Raw genomic sequence first — 16,194 nt, 5'->3', positions numbered from 1 at the left:
GATGGCGTAAAAACCACAGGTGAATTAGGGTTGACTTCTTAATAAACAGGCACAAGCGCGGAGGAATTGTACGGGAGGAACGTATCGTCCTTCACGATTAACCGGACGGATCGGTGACTCGATGACAGTTCGCATGACTGGAATAGTTTGACCTGTACACGAGCACAACCAATGATGGCGTGATGATGTGTTAAGAAGTCCCATCCGAGTATGGTGTCGTGTGAACATAAGGGATGGACAATGAACTCGATGACGTATGTGATGTTTCGGATGGCTACACGACCGGTGCACATGGCTAATGGTTTAACCTCTTCCACACTTGCGGTTCGGAGAGTAAGGTCGGAGAGTGGAGTCGTCACTAGGCAGTTTAAGAATAGGGAAAGCTGGCGTTGGGGGCCCCCAAGAAGTTAGGGGAACCCAAACGCAAGGCGCTCGTGCGCGGGGAGTTTTAGAACAGGGGCACCCCCGACAGCCTGCAACCGGCTTGCGTTGCTCAGCTCGGCTCGGGTGATGGGAACTTTAGGCTTAGCGTCATGGCGGAAATTTGATCGCCGCCATCTGTGCAACTGCGAATGACAATCCGTAACACAACTTTTCACCACACTATCATCCCCTTTCGTGCATGTGGAAGTGTATTTCAGCTATAACTGCCATTTCAGGGATCGGTAACCCAGACATCTGCATTGCCTGTTTCGATGCTTCCGCGCAGGTAGCGCCATCTCTCGGCCGCTCCGCGCACTGCGCGTCGCGGCGATCGGTCGGATCGCCGAACGTCCGCGGCCGGTCAGCGTAGGCTTAGCATCATGGCAGATATCTGATCGCAGCTTTTTAAATAAGCCCTGACAACAAGCCCTACCACAATTTTTCATCCCACTAACACTTACTTTCTCGCATGTGGAGTTTCTTTTTAGCGATCAGATTGATTCGGAGCAGCAGCGAGAAGCGGTTGCTACCGTAGTTGGCGCCGGTTCGAGCCGCTGAGCGTGCCGAGCTGGAAAGCGTGGCCGGCCTGTGCGCGGACTGTTTCTGAAGGCAGAAAACGCTTCACGATTACCTGCTTTATCCATATCTAGCGAACGACGCGCGGAATCAACAAATTCAGCTCGGCGATCGTCGTAGTTGATCGGGTGAGTCGAGGAACGAGCCGCTGGTTTCGCTTCAGCCATGGTCACGCGCAGTCTCGCTGGCTGCGAGAGCGACGCAAGAACGCAGACTCCAGCTTTGGGGCGCCCGCTATTTCACCAAAATAGCGTACGCGCTAAACGCAAACCCGAAATCCCAAAGACGGCTTGGGTTCTGCGTATGCGCAGTACGACGCCCCAAGACGCTTGGGGGCCCCAGAGCGTTGGGGCCCCCTATTCTAAAACTCCCTATTTTTTGCAATGAGCGACAGAGGCGATCAATTAGGACAGACACAGCGGCATTAGCATCGATAAGCGCAATTGCGGCTAAACCTTCAACACTCAGTTCAATAACATTGCCGGGTGAGAAACCAGGACTTCGGCATTTAGACGTCGTTGCAGTTTTTGCCTCTAGAACTGTAGCCATCAGTTTCCCTCGGTGGTTGGATTCTGGCGAGGCCACTTGGGGGAAAGGAAACGGGTACGCGGGGACAAGGAGTGGTGGCGCGAAATAGGTGGTTGGTCCGCAGAGTACGAATTCGGCGTCGCGCCCGTGCCAACGCGAGCGAAGTACTGGTGAGGTCCGTAGTTGGGCGCGCGATGTGGGCCGTGATTAGAAAACGACAGCCACCGGCGGCACAACCGGCAGAACCGGGCCACGTGTCCTAAAATACAACGAGCGTAGCAAGAGGGGTGGTTGTCTGGAGTGCGGCAGGGAGTCAGCGTTTGAGGCGCCAGTCGGTTATACGGCATCGCCCGCAGATCTGTCCTGTGGTAGTAAGGCTGGAAAGCGTCTGGTTGCAGCTGTCGGACGATTGCAGCATAACCCACCAGTATCGTTCCAAGAGAGGCGAGAGGTGAGGCCACCGGTGGCGCAAGGAGAACTGCCTCTTAAGGTTCGAGAGGTGCCGCTACGGGCGGCGCAAATGACATCGTGGAAAGTGAAGCAAACGGTGCAACTACGGCGGAAGTAACGGGCTCGGGCACAGGTGTCGTCTAGACGATGAAAGGAAGCGTCTCAGCAACCTGCTCTCGGAATAGGCGGCGCACATTCGCAGGCACTGGATCCGCAGGCTCAGGAGCACCGGGGAGCAAGTTCAGCTGCCACGTAACTTCTTCGCGCACGAACTGCTCATAGGGGCAGAAGTCACGAAAGGTGAGGAGGTAACATTAAGGCCAATAGCTCTCCTCGAAAGAAGTTATCATTCGGCGACGGATGCTTGCGTGTGAAAACGCGCTGCTTTCGCAGTTCGTAGTAGCTCAGGCACAAATTTGTAACTTCGCTCACAGTCTGCGGGTACTTTCCCAGCAGCACCTGGAAGGCATAGTACTCAATGCCCTTTAGAATGTGCTTGATTTCATCGCACTCGGGCATGGCAGGGTTCACTATCCTGCCAACGTCCACGACGTCTTCTATCTAACTAGTGTATGTCTCCTTTTCTTGCTGGGCTCGCACGCGTAGGCATTGCTCAGCGTGAAGCATGCGCCCAGCCGGTCGAGTGAACGCTTCCAAGAATCGGGCCTTGAAATCCGACCAAGTTCGCACATCGGTTGTATAGTTGCTGAACCACAATCAGGCTAATTCATCCAGATAAAAGTCGACGTTGTTCAGCTTCATGGCTTTTTCCTATTTATTATAGACACTCACCCTTTCGGTGGAGGACAACTAGTCTTCAGCGTCGGTATCCTCCTTGCCGGTGAAGTAGGCAGGTTCGCGTTGGAGCAGAACACCAGAGCAAGTGAAGCGCGTGGGCTGGGGCAACACCATTTTCTCATCGATTCCTACGGGTGCGGGTGTAAGCACTCGCTTGCTGCGCGATTCCAGGTGTGGGACCTTGCAAAGCGTAGGACCTCCATCAAAACATAGTGGGGTTTATTGGCAGGACGTTGTATACAAGCTCCTTGCTCTCGCGAAGTCCAAACACGTCCAACCGAGCTCTCGGGTATCTACACCAGCCTTACGCACAGCGTTCTCGATGGGGCTGCCTAGCCCAGATTGAAGCACATACCCCCTTGTGGCGGATTGTCCCAGAACCATGCACATACATCGTATGTCTCGAGACACGTACGGCACATATCCTTTAAAGGAAGTGCCCATTATATCTTCAATACAATATAAAACTATATCTATGTTTATATATATATATATAACACAGAAATAAGGGTTGGCAGTCAAGAAAACCTCGGAAAGCAAAGGGGATATTGTGGTAGGTCATTGGAACAGATCAAGAATTTGGAAAGAAACAAAGCGGAGAAAAAATACCCGCAAGGGGAGATCCGAACCCACGACCTCCAAAATACCAATCTGGTGCAATAACCACAACGCTACCGGCGGGGCGATTTTCCTCCCCGCTTTCTGGGGTATTTATGTCAATGTAATTTTTTTCCTCTGCTTGGGGGTGGTAGCCAGCGCAACTCTGACTTATCGGGGTGAAGGGGACCTTCTTTTTAATCCCCGCACCGTGACTCGAGTGTCTATGACATGTCGAGAGTGGTCAACAAGCGTTGAACCCTCTTAAGCTTCCTATGGCACCAAGACTGCCAGAACAGAGGCCCTCGCTATGCATGTAGCGAATCAGAATAGAAAATGAGGGTCTCGTAGAAATAACGCAGAAATAAGGGTTGGCAGTCAAGAAAACCTCGCAAAGCAAAGGGGAGGTTGTGGTAGGTCATTGAAGCAGATAAAAAATTTGGAAAGAAAGAAAGCGAAGAAAAAATGCCCTACAGGTGGGATCAAAACCCACGACCTCCAGAATACCGGTCTGGTGCGATAACCACAACGCTACCGGCGGGGCAATGTTCCTCCCCGCTTTCTGGGGTATTTATGTCAATGTAATTTTTTCCTGTGCTTGGGGGTGCTAACCAGCGCCACTCTGATTTCCCGGGGTGAAGGGGACCTTCTTTTTAATCGCCGCGCCGTGACTCGAGTGTCTACGACATGTCGAGACTGGTCAACCAGCGTTGAACACTCTTTGTGGTGTACAATGTCGGCTTGAAGGCAATTTTGGATCTGCGGTGTTACTCTGAGGCCTGTTGTGAAAGTACTCCTTAAGTCGTAGGGTGCGGGCAAACTCATGAAGATGAGTTTGGCCGCCAAACTCACCAAACCACCTACTTCAAAAAGCCAAACCAACCTCATTATCACATATACTGCAAGTGCTCCGAACGTGCGTAGCATACCTAAAAAGCATTAAAACATCCTCCTCCAAAGCGAAAAAAAATCGCGCCAATCCACCCCGTGAATGTGGTTGGAAAGCAAAGCTGTAAACGGCACCCATAACGATTACTCATGCGACGTCACTTAAAATCACTCACATCGCTCTACAAATAGTAAAACCAGAGAGAAGTGAAATGCACTTACCACACTATTTATTACTTCAAAGAGATATTCTTGGTAAGGTTAAATTAATGCATGAGGCATGAAGGGTGTTTGGTTGAGTTGTATTGGTGTAGCACAAGAGTGAAAACTTTTTTTTATAAAATCAAAGTAAGCTCCAACCCGGTGTTAGAGGATCTGACTTCTCCGTCTCTGATCCGTGGACGCAGGCGGCGAGACTTGCGGCTGAGGAGGAGGAGGAAGAAATACTTCTGTTCAGATTTCTGAACGGCCCAGAGTGCAGCCTTGGGGAGTGATTCCTTCTTCTGTAGGGCCCATATGCATTCCGCGCGGCCTGTGTTCTGTCCACCCGCTGCAGCTGGGTAGGTAGAGAGGGCCCGGACAGCAGCATCTCCCATTGCTCTTGTTGGGTAGTTGACGGATAGAGAGGAGGGTGCTCAGGGCTAAAGTCGCAGACCCCGATTACGGGGCGGAGTATTCCTACTTCTGAGAAAAATTTACATTCAGCGTCGTAGCGATTCGGATGCATTACGTGAAGACGCGTAGGCTGTGGGAAGGAGCCCGGATTGTATGAGCCGTAGGGTAGTTTGTTGTTCTCGGGAAAGGTCAGGGTAAGGCGAAGGTACGGTCTGTCTCAGAAGGCGATAATGCGGGATTATCTCCCTGGACGTGACAAGCGGGTGACTGTCCTCGTGCAGCTCCATAGCACGGGAGGTAAAAGCGCAGGCTAGTTGGGTGGGCGTATTTGTTGCCCTCCATTGAAGCGTGAGGCGGTGTCCAGATGAGCTGAATGAAACCGTTTGGGTAATGGTTTTTTACCACGCACACTGCGGGTCAGAACACCCAACCCGACTCGTAATTCCAGTAGGCTTGTTGGGAATTGGTGACTACCCTCCGAACCCCTGGTTGAGTGAGAGCCAAAGTGATGGCTGCCTCTTGTGCTGCCGTCATTGGTTGGGTCCTAAGCGAGGTACACGCAAGAAGGTTGGTTCTGGAGGTAGCCACGATGATGGCCTGTTGCTGCCCTCGATGTTTGGAGAAGTCTGTGTAGATAACTGCATGAACCCCGAGGGTGGTGTTTAGCGCTTGAGCCCGTGCTTTTTTTGACCCTCGTCATGTGAGGGGTTCATATTTCTAAGCAAAGGGAGCATCTTTAGTTTTAGTCACCAAGAGTCTGGGAGTCCGTCAAGCGGAGTGACATTCTGGGCTGCCCAGCCAATCTCGTGAAGCATGCGATTACCCACCGCAGTTCTGAGTCGGACCTTCTGGTTAGAAAGATGGCCTTCTATCAGCTCTTCCACCGTGTTGTGGAGCCCGTGCTAAGCAGCCTCAATGTGGACGCACTCATGAGAAGACCAATGGCCTGCTCAACCGCCTTTTTCATCATTATATAAAGCATCTCTATGTCTTCCTCGTCGAGAAGAAGATCGGGGTTTGTCGTAACTCTCAAGAGGAGAAAAGCTTCAATTAATCGAAAGGTACCGGATTCTGTTAGGCCTCGCTTCTTGGGGGCAACTCGCCTGATCATGTGTATGATTAGATTAATGCTATTTTTGAGGCGCTGCAAAGAGACGTGACTCTTGGTGTTGGCCTGGAAATGTAGGCCCAGGATCTTGATGCTGGGGTTTGGAGTGATGGCCTGGTCATCAAGGAGTATTTGAATGTATTCCTTGATTTGGCGTGAGGGCGGACGACAAGGAGCTGTGATTTTTTACGTGAACACTGGAGGCCACAGGCTTTAGCACATTGGCGTACTAAAAGTGAGATTCCATGGATTGGTGTGAGCTTCCCTTAATTTTTGTAACTCTTAGCACATGAGCAAGGTGCGCACAGGGCCGCTAGACGGGCGTGAGTGGTCGTGTGACGCTTTCACGTGGCATTCAGCGAGAAGGCAGGGGGTAAACCCGTAGATGTGCTTGGTCAGTACACCATTTGTCTTCCTGTGTTCGCGTGGGCTTGTAGCTAAATCGGTAAGACAACGGGCTCTCACTTTGTTAGTCTATTAGTTCCAGGTTCGATTCCCGGCGGTGCCAGTAAATTCTTTTATTTGTTGGCTGGAGTTTTCGGGTGACACCAATGGTCGCGAAAGAACCCTTGGGGGGTAGAGGTAGAAAGCTTTGCTTTAAAAACGAAACGCGTCTTTCTTGAGCCTCCCCGAACGGTGTACAGGAGAGCTAGAAACATAAAAGACACTGTAACATCGTTTAAAATTAACAGCCCCAAAGCAGAGGTTGCGGACCATGGGACCAACCTGGGTGTAAGCTTTGTCCATAAATGCAAAAAAGAGACACCGTGCGGAGCACAGGGTCGCTCTTCTCCTTTCGTATACAGCGCGACTACAACTGCGAACGCGAAAACGTCACTTACGTCCTTGAATGCACATTTTGCCACGCGCAGAACATCGGAGAGACAGAAACAGCCCTCAGAGTGCGTATTAAAAACCACCGATCCCATTTACCCGCGCTACTACACCTTTCGATAAGCAAGCACGTCACCACACTAGGCCACTTATTCGACGAATCCGCAGTCACTGTACTTCAGTCGGGTTTCAGGACACATCACGAAGGTGCAGTGCGGGAATCTTTACTGATTCACAAATTCAACACCCTTGCAAATGCTATAAAGAGAGTGCTGGTAATGCTTTTCTGATATAGGCGAAAAGCAAAAACGCCCGTGTGTGCGTGATTTCGGCGCAAGATAAAGATCCAGAGGTGGTCAAAATTATTCCGGAACCCTCCACTACGGAGAGCCTCATCGGCTGCGTTGCCTCGGCGCGTTAAACCCTACAATAAATAAATCAATGAATCGAGAGTGCTGGTAAGCTTTTCTTCGTCTCCGTGTGATGTATAAGAGTTTGTGCGACACTTTTCCTGCACACAATTACTAGTTTCTCCGCTCTGTATATTTCATTCATCCCCTGTAAATATGAGCTATGCTTGCTGCCCTTCCGCCGTGAGTTCATGGATGCGGTTCGCAACGCCATGTGCTATTGTAAGGCTCTTCTTAAAAAAGTTTCACACAACAGCTTGTTATGCTTTGTATTTCGATGGCTGCTCTGCCATGGAGTATTGATCTGTACTGTTATCGATGCCATGTTTTGTAACAATAGGTCAAGTTTCTTCACCTGTTTCACCGATTTTCTAGATGTGTACCTAATTGATTGTTGTCTTTTTTATTATTGCTTGCGCCAGCGCTGTCCTGGAGTGACACAGACTGCCGTTTGTCTATGTGTCAGTCTTTAAATATTGAACATTTTTGCTGCCACAAACACCACGAACGTGTTATAAAAACCACAAGAATCATATAAACGTCTCGAATTGATGTTAGTATTTAGGGGCTCTGGCAAGAACTTTAGCCATTTTAAAACTGTGAAAACATTTGTTCCAACCGCTAATGATATTTCCTTCTTTGTTTTTTAAGTTGTTTTGCATTGATGTTTCTGTTTGAAAGCCTGTACCCCCTTAGTTTTTCCCCTCTCGATTAACTTACTATTTTTGCTTTTTAACCATGCTTGGTGATTCTTGCCTACCCTCTTAAAACTCATCCCTCCTGCTTGCACTTTTCGACAGGTTAGCCCCCGTCACCCATGCGACTGTGGTGGCTTGTTTTGCCCGCCCTTCTTCGGCGGCGTTTGGGGCTCCCTTGCATCCGCCTCCCAAATTTCTCCAACACGCAGACAGCTTATATCTTTGGCACCGGCACCGCCCCGGCCTAATTAGGAAAAGTGGACGAGGAGGGACGAGGGGTCGTCTTTGAGGCCGACGAAAACACGCGTTATCCGCGTGCGGGGGGCTTCCAAGCGCGCTCTTGTATGCGTACTGCTCCCCTCTGCGAGCCGACGCTTACCGGGATGGTTACAGTTCGCCGAGGCTGTCAACCACGCAGTTATGTGTCGCCTGTCGCTCTTCGGCTAGTCAGACAAATATGCCCGTCTGTCGTTGACTGCCTCTCGAGTTATTTCTATATTTTTACTTTATATTTTTGCCCATTCTTATTTCTGCCTTTCTTTCGCTTTCTTATTTATTTATATCTACCTCTTTCATTTATTTTTGCTTTTTCATTTTAACCCTCTCTTATTTCTCGTCACCAAATTCAACCAGGTCATTATGTGCCACCTATCGGTCCCGATCACTTACTATTTTTGCTGTCTCTGCATGCAATGCGATTCACGTTTCCCTATTCCGACACCGTCTCTCTCATTCTGTCTTTCCGACAGCTTACCGCTCTTGTCGCCGGCGCGACTGGGGGCGGCTTGTTTCTTCTCACGTTTCTCGGACACGTAGACACATTAGGGGTTTGGCGCCTCACGAACTGGGCAGGAAGGGTGGAGGGAAGTGGATGGGAGAACGTCTTTGAGGGCCAACAAAAACACGCGTCTCTTTCAAGGGAGTCTTCGAAGCGCGCTCACGTATGACAGACACCCCTTGCATATTGTTCGCCGGCACTGACCGCGGGCGTCTACAACTCGCCACCCCTGTCGCCCACGCAATTATGTGTCCCGTATCACCACTCAGCTTCTGTCTGTCGTGCCCTCTCGTTTCTTTGTAACTTTTTAGTTTGCCTGTCCCCACCGCTGCCTTTCTCTCTCAATTGCGTTCTCCTCTACTCTCCTCTTTCCACACCCTCTCTTAGTTATTTATGCTTTTCTAGTTTGTGCTTCCTTATTGCTGACTTTCTCTCTCATGTATCAATGTGCTTTTCTCCCTTCCTCCTCGCTTCCCATCTTAAACATATGTCATAGCCCCCCGAACCCCGAGTGCTTGTACTGCATATAAACCACTTCCATTCTGTAATATAATACTCTTGATGAAGGACGGTCCCCGTCCGAAACGTCGAGTCAATAAACATTGTTATGTTTCAATTGTGATCTTCTACGTATATATTCTTTCCAAATTGCTTATCTGTTTCAAGGACCTACCACATCCTGTCTTTTGCTTTCCGTGGTTTTGTTGACTGTTAAACCTTACTTCTATTATATAATATGTATGTATATATATATGTAAAGTTTATACGTACATACATTCTTTTTGTGTGTTATTGTTTAAACAAGCATAAGCAGGTAGTCCTGTTTAACATCGCAATAGTGACTTCATTCACATGTTCGTTAACAGCCCGAAATGTGAGGTTATAATTCAGTTATTTAGTATCAAGCAAGACTATGCACCTAAAATGAATCATGATATGCGCCTGCATATAAACAGCTTATTTATTATTCTGGATTAACCCAGTTGGTACGAACACTTCGAAAAACGTTTGGCGATTACGGGATGCAGCGTTTGTACTACGGAAGCACTGACAAACAATTGACCGTGTTTTCTTGTGACAGAAAAGAATAACGGAGAAAACAGAAAAGACAACTTAATAACGACGAAAGCAGAAAGCAGCAAGCTCATTTCCACCTGAGGATGGAACGCGAACTAGAACGTCATGTGCTGAGGGGCATTCCTCGATGTGGACTCTTATTCATCCTCTGTGAAAGGGATGGTGCCGAAATTTGAATAGGTTTGTGTAGCTTGTATGCTCGCCTGAGGTCACAAATTCATTTGAATACGTGCGTTAAAACCCGGGTTGCCACCGTTGGTAATGATAAAAAATGTGGGCAAAGCTTCTATCATATGTCTCTGTTTAAAATACTGCAAAAGTATTCGGTTCTCGTCCGGGAAATAAAATAATAAACATATTGAACAGACAATTTCTGGCTGCTCGGCACGCTCACGGTTTTGATCAAAACTGTATTGGTTACCATTTACTAAAATTACTTAGCAAGAAACAATTGTGTTTCGTATAATGTGCAAAAGTTGCGTTTTTAATAAATCTCATAAAGGCCAATGTCAACATTGACAAAAATAAAATTCATACTTTTGTATCACAAATACTGATGTATACTTGTGGGGTCTCGCACGGCTATAAAAGAAGGGAACCGCAAAATCCACATTCATCTAAATAAAGTTGAAATTCTCCCTTTTTACAAATGATAAAATATTTCAAAAATAATGCGGTTTACATCGATAAAATAGTATAAAATGGGCTTTTTCAACTCTAACCCTTCTTTAGGCGCAATTGTAAAGCAGGAAGCGCTGCGAGTGAGCACTAACACCCTGTCATACTCCTAAAAAGCATAAAAGGGTTTCGATATTATTGTATCAATTTGTAGTGCGAACGCAGTCGCCTCGCGGATGCAGAAAAGCCTTATTATGGCTTCACCTTCGTTGTTCGCAGTACTTGATGCACAGGGCAAGTGGAGGGGACGCGGATATGGCCCCTCTATGGTAAGAATGTTCCCGTCATTGTCATCATTACATGCATAGGGAAGCAATGGGACAACGGCTGTGTGGGCGTAGATGAGCCATCTTGTGTACCGGGTTTCGGGCCTGAGTGCAAGACGGAGGCCATTCCGGGAACTGCTTGGGTGTGTAAACGCGCTAGGTTGGGGCGACGTGCCTTGCTGTGCGCGCTTGCACACGAGGCCCGCAACAGGCAGGTGTGTGGGAAGCACAGTCGTAACAAGCGCGCCTTCTTCCCCTGAACACGAGGTTTGTACCATTACAAGGGTGAGCGGTTTGGGCAATCCGGGTTGAGTCGTGGATCGTCTCTGACGGGTTGCCGCCGGCAGATAGAGTCTAATGGCCCCAAAGTATCCTCTTTGTAAACAACCCTAAAAAGTGCAATTACAAAAGTTTCCGTTTCGTCCCAACGTGTCGTCGCTACAAGCATTAACTCAGAGTCATCACCACCCGCCTCTCCAGGAGTCGAATTGGAGGAGAACGGTACCTCACTGTAGTGTTGCAAATTTATCCTTCGAAACCTTCCGGAACTACCAGAGGTACCTTTGGCTTGTGCAGAGAATCAGATATATGATTAATATTAAGAGCCAGTACCTGGGTTGGGTTGATCTGCCGCATTTGCTGTTGTTTCGCCGAGGCTAGTTTGCCCCTATTCACGTCAGACGCTCTCCGACATGAAGTGACACAGACAGGATTGCAATACAGTTCCATCAACGTCGTGTAATATACAGTTTTTTGGTTTTCTCGAAAATATGTGTCGGGCTGAAAACAGTTTGAGGAACACAAAACCGCACACGCATGAGCGTGCAGCGCCATTTATCTTGTTTCAGCATGGCGCCCATGGCTCGCACCGCATCATCTTCGACGACCGCAATTAGTCACCGCGGAAAAATTGATGAAACGGTGTGGTAAAGCCTGACAAAAAAGTGATGAGAAGAGCAAAAATCACAAGGTGAAATGGTGATGATGATTGGGATTTGAATGACACAAGGCCGACAAAGGGCAAAGAAAGCCAATGAAAAGTTATTTTTTCAGAACAAAGTAATTTGAAACGCAAAATATTTAGCTAAAACATATGTGAAATGACATAAAAGACAATGTAGACGACTGGCGTAAAGGTCCAGGGTGTCAGCATGCATGGTGAGTGATGAGGTGTAAAAACTGGACATCGCTAAGAAACCTAAAAGTACGCTTGTGAGTAATTATGGGGTCGTCATCTAAATAGTACGATGGGTGTTGAGGAATGTGTGTTCTGTATAGCTGTGCGAAGTGTGGGTGTCGTGTTGTTTCTAGTTCCTTGCATTGCATGAGGATGTGGATCACAGACAGGGCCTCTCCGCACCTGCTGCACAGAGGCATTCGAGATCCAGTAAGCAGGCGCGAATGCCACGCGTGTGTGTGCCCCATCCGTAATCTAGCCAAGGCGGCTTCTGCGTATCTGTTGCGTGTTTCGGTGGTGTACGGTCGCAAGTGTAATTTTATTACGAGTAACTTGTCTGTTTGTTCACTCCAGTGTGTTTGCCATGTTTTGCAAAGTTTGTCTGATTTGTGGCTGCAAAGTCGGTGTAGGGTAGTGTGGTTATATCTATTGTATTCAAGAGTGCAGCAGCAGCAGGCATTCGATCCCCGGCTACATTCCCGGCTATAGCACAATGGCTAAGGATCCAGCAAAGAACCAGTTCAAATTTCTGAACATACACAGAAATGATGCCCTTAACGATCAGATTTACAACGTGATTTTTTGAAGACTTTGTTGACAACACTGCCCGCACAAAACTGAAGGAATCTGTATAAATAATAAATTGTGCGATGTGGCTTTGAAGTGTAGCACCAGCTCCAGCGACATCGCTGGATCGAGCGCCGCTCCTCGCGCAGCAGCACGATAGACATGGTCACAGGCTGCGTGGCCGCGCGGTCGCACGAGGACATGGGGGTCTCTCCGGTGCTCACAAAATAGAATCTGGTTTTGCCTTGCGACGAACGGTTGTCCTGCCTGAGGCTCCTTCCTCTCGTCCGAAATAGCGCCCTACAATTGGTGACCCTACCGAACACGCCACCGAGGTTAATGTAGAGCCATGTCCCTCGACAACCAGGATCCAACCCGTTCACGAGAAGCCGGTGAAGCAGTCTCAGCCTTGACCGTTCGGCTTCCGCAATTCTGGGAGTGCCACCCGACGACCTGGTTTCTTCAAGCAGACGCGCAATTCCAGCTGGCTTGGATCACCTCTCAAGAAACCAAATTTCTCCACGTCGTCGGAGCCGACAGCCGTAGAGGAGATCTCCGACATTCTCGCTTGGTTCAACCACACCCGCCCCGCAGCGCCTTACGACCAGCTCAAGGCTGCACTCCTGGAGAGCACAACTGCTTCGGAACGCACGCGCATCCAGCAGCTTCTTTCCACCGAGGAACTCGGCGACTGCAGGCCAAGCCAACTCCTACGGCGCATGAAGACTCCTTGGCACGCATTCTCACGGCATGGATGACACACTACTACGTGAGCTTTTCGTTCAGCGCCTACCTTCTAACGTCCAAATGGTCCTCGCCACTGCCGCAGCCATGGAGCTGCAGGCACTCGCCGCGCTGGCAGACCAAGTCATCGAGGTCGCCACCCCTTTTCTCAAGTGGCCGCGGTTGAACTGCTAGCCATTTACCACGCTGTTCGTCACATCAAACATCACCTCGAAGGACGCACGTTCACGATCTTCACCAATCACAAGCCGCTCACGTTCGCCTTGAACCGCCCAGACACCCTCTACACTCCACGAGAGGTGCGTCAACAAGCATACCTCTCGGAGTTCACGTCCGACATTCAGCACGTCCGTGGTGTGGCCAATTCACCTGCAGACACTCTGATTCGCATGGACGATGTAAATGCCATTTCACCAGGAACACAGGAAGCACTTACCAACCCACTTGGCGTACAAGAACTGGCTACGACGCAAGCCAACAATAACGAGCTCTCCCGTCTGTGTGGAGCTTCTACCGCACTTAAGCTTGAAGACGTACCTTTTCGTGGTGCGACCATCGTCTGCGACGTCCACAGGTGTTCCCCGAGCCTTCCTGCTTGCCTCGCACCGTCGCCGCCTGTTTGACGCCATCCACAACATGGCCCACCCCGGCATTCGGGCATCTCAAAAACTCATTGCATCCCGCTACGTTTGGCCCCGTATGAACGCTGACATTCGAGACAGGGTACAAGCCTGCACGCTGTGCCAGCGTTCAAAAGTCCAACGCCATTCCGTTACCCCTGCCAAGCCATTCCTCAGGCGCGATGGACGTTCTCCAGTCGTTCATATTGACCTCGTCGGCCCCCTGCCTCCGTGCCAAGATTACCGGTACATCCTAACCTGTGTTGACCGGTTCACACGTTGGCCCAAAGCCAGCCCTCTTCCCGGCATTACGGCCTCCACAGTGGCTTCGGCCTTTGTTTCTACCTGGGTGTCGCGCTTCGGATGCCCTTCCACTGTTGTTACGGATAGCGGTCGGCACTTCGAGTCGTCTCTGTTCACAGAACTACCTTACCTTCTTGGCACGACTTGCCTCCGAACAGGTTCGTACCACCCGCTGTCAAACGGCCTCGTCGAGCGTTTCCACCGACACCTCAAGTCTTCAGTCACAGCGCACGGATGCCCAACCGAGTGGGTCCAACGGCTACCACTGACGCTCCTCGGTATCCGGAGCGCGTACAAAGTGGACCTCTCGTGCACGTCTGCTGAGCTCGTCTACGGTAAACCTCTGCGTTTTCGAGCGGACTTGTTCGACGAGTCATCGCAACCTGTTTCTGCAAGTGATTACGTCGATCACCTACGAGAGCTTTTTCGGCATCTTCGGCCTCAACCCACACGCCTTGCAAAGTACCCGACGACTTACATGCACCCTTACCTCAAAAAAAGCCACACATGTGTTCGTGCGCTACGGACCCGTCCGAGGACCATTGCGGCCTCATTACCTTGGCCCCTATCCGGTCGTTCAACGCCACTCGACCACTTTTGTCGTGGACATCAATGGAACCCAAGACACCGTGGCCATTGAACGACTGAAGCCCGTGTACCTCGAGCCTCTAGCCGAAGTCACTTCATTCGAACCTGCTGTGCCCTTTACAACAAGACCACCCCAGCGTGTCCACTGGAACCTCGCATGACTTTTCCGATCGTCACTGTCGCTCCTCTCTTGGAGGGGAGCCCTGTAGCACCAGCTCCAGCGACATCGATGGATCGAGAGCCGCTCCTAACGCAGCAGCCCAATACACATGGCCACAGGCTGCGTGGCCGCGTGGGCGCACGAGGACACGGGGATCTCGCTGGTGCTCACAAAATAGAATCTGGTTTTGCCTTGCGACGAACGGTCGTCCTGCCTGAGCCTCCTTCCTCTCGCCCGAAATAGTGCCCTAGAGCAGTATATGATTCAAAACAAGTACACCATAAGCCTCTGACGTAAAAGTACTAGTATTAATATTCACACTTCTAGTAACATTAGGGCGGGGCCCATGCGCCCCGCAGGACACAGAGGTGGCAGTTTTAGAGGCGTCGGCATAAAATTCAGAACACTGATACTTCTGCTGCAAATACAAGAAAGTGCTGCAGAATTGCACCTGTTGGAGCTTGGTTTTTATCTAAGTGTGTGAAAGATGTGTCGCATGATACAGGGCGGAGATATCATGGTGCTATAAAATCTCTTACAGAATTTTTGGGGGTATTTTAAAAGGAGACAGCCAGCTCTGACGCTTCCTCTCTAACTATGTAAGAGAAGGGCGCAGAGAACGATTGTCGATTCAGGAGGAGTTCAGTCATGAATGTATCATAAAAAACTGATTTAAAAGGATGGTGAGGCATGAATAAAATTTTAAAAACATACAGAAGGTCTGCGTGTGCTCGCTGACGCTGCAGGTTCCACTTATTACACTCCACAAAGAGGCGTTCGACCGGGCTAGTGCGGACGGCACCACATGCCAGGCGGAGTCCCAGATGAAGTACTGGGTCCAGCATTTTGAGGGATGTTTTACTTTCTGAACCATAAACAACACTTCCATAGTCCAACCGTAAACCTATCACGCTAGTAAAAAGACGTAAAAGAAGTTGTTTGTCAGCACCATATCAAGAGTGGCAGAGAAACTTGAGTATTCATAGCCTTTAAGCATATATGTATAAGTTGTATTATATGTGGAATGAATGTGAGCTTTTTGTCAAAGACTACACCTAAAAACTTGTGTTCATTTCTGACTGGAATTGAGACACCATTGAGTTTGATGTCTGTATCCAGCCAACTGCCACACTTTTTCGAAACCAAAATACAAGTACACTTCACTAGATTAAATTTATAACCGCTCCTATCTGCCAAGCCAGCCAGCTTGTTAACACCAAGCTGGACGTGGCGCTCACAGATAGATAGGTTACAAGACTTAAAACATAATTTCACGTCGTCCACATAGATTTAGCAGAAAATTTATGGTGG

The sequence above is a fragment of the Haemaphysalis longicornis genome, unplaced genomic scaffold, assembly GCF_048455015.1.
Source record: "Haemaphysalis longicornis isolate Haplotype H1 unplaced genomic scaffold, Haemaphysalis longicornis Haplotype H1 scaffold_5, whole genome shotgun sequence".
Lineage (NCBI taxonomy): Eukaryota > Metazoa > Arthropoda > Arachnida > Ixodida > Ixodidae > Haemaphysalis > Haemaphysalis longicornis.
Note: the sequence above shows the minus strand (reverse complement) of the source record.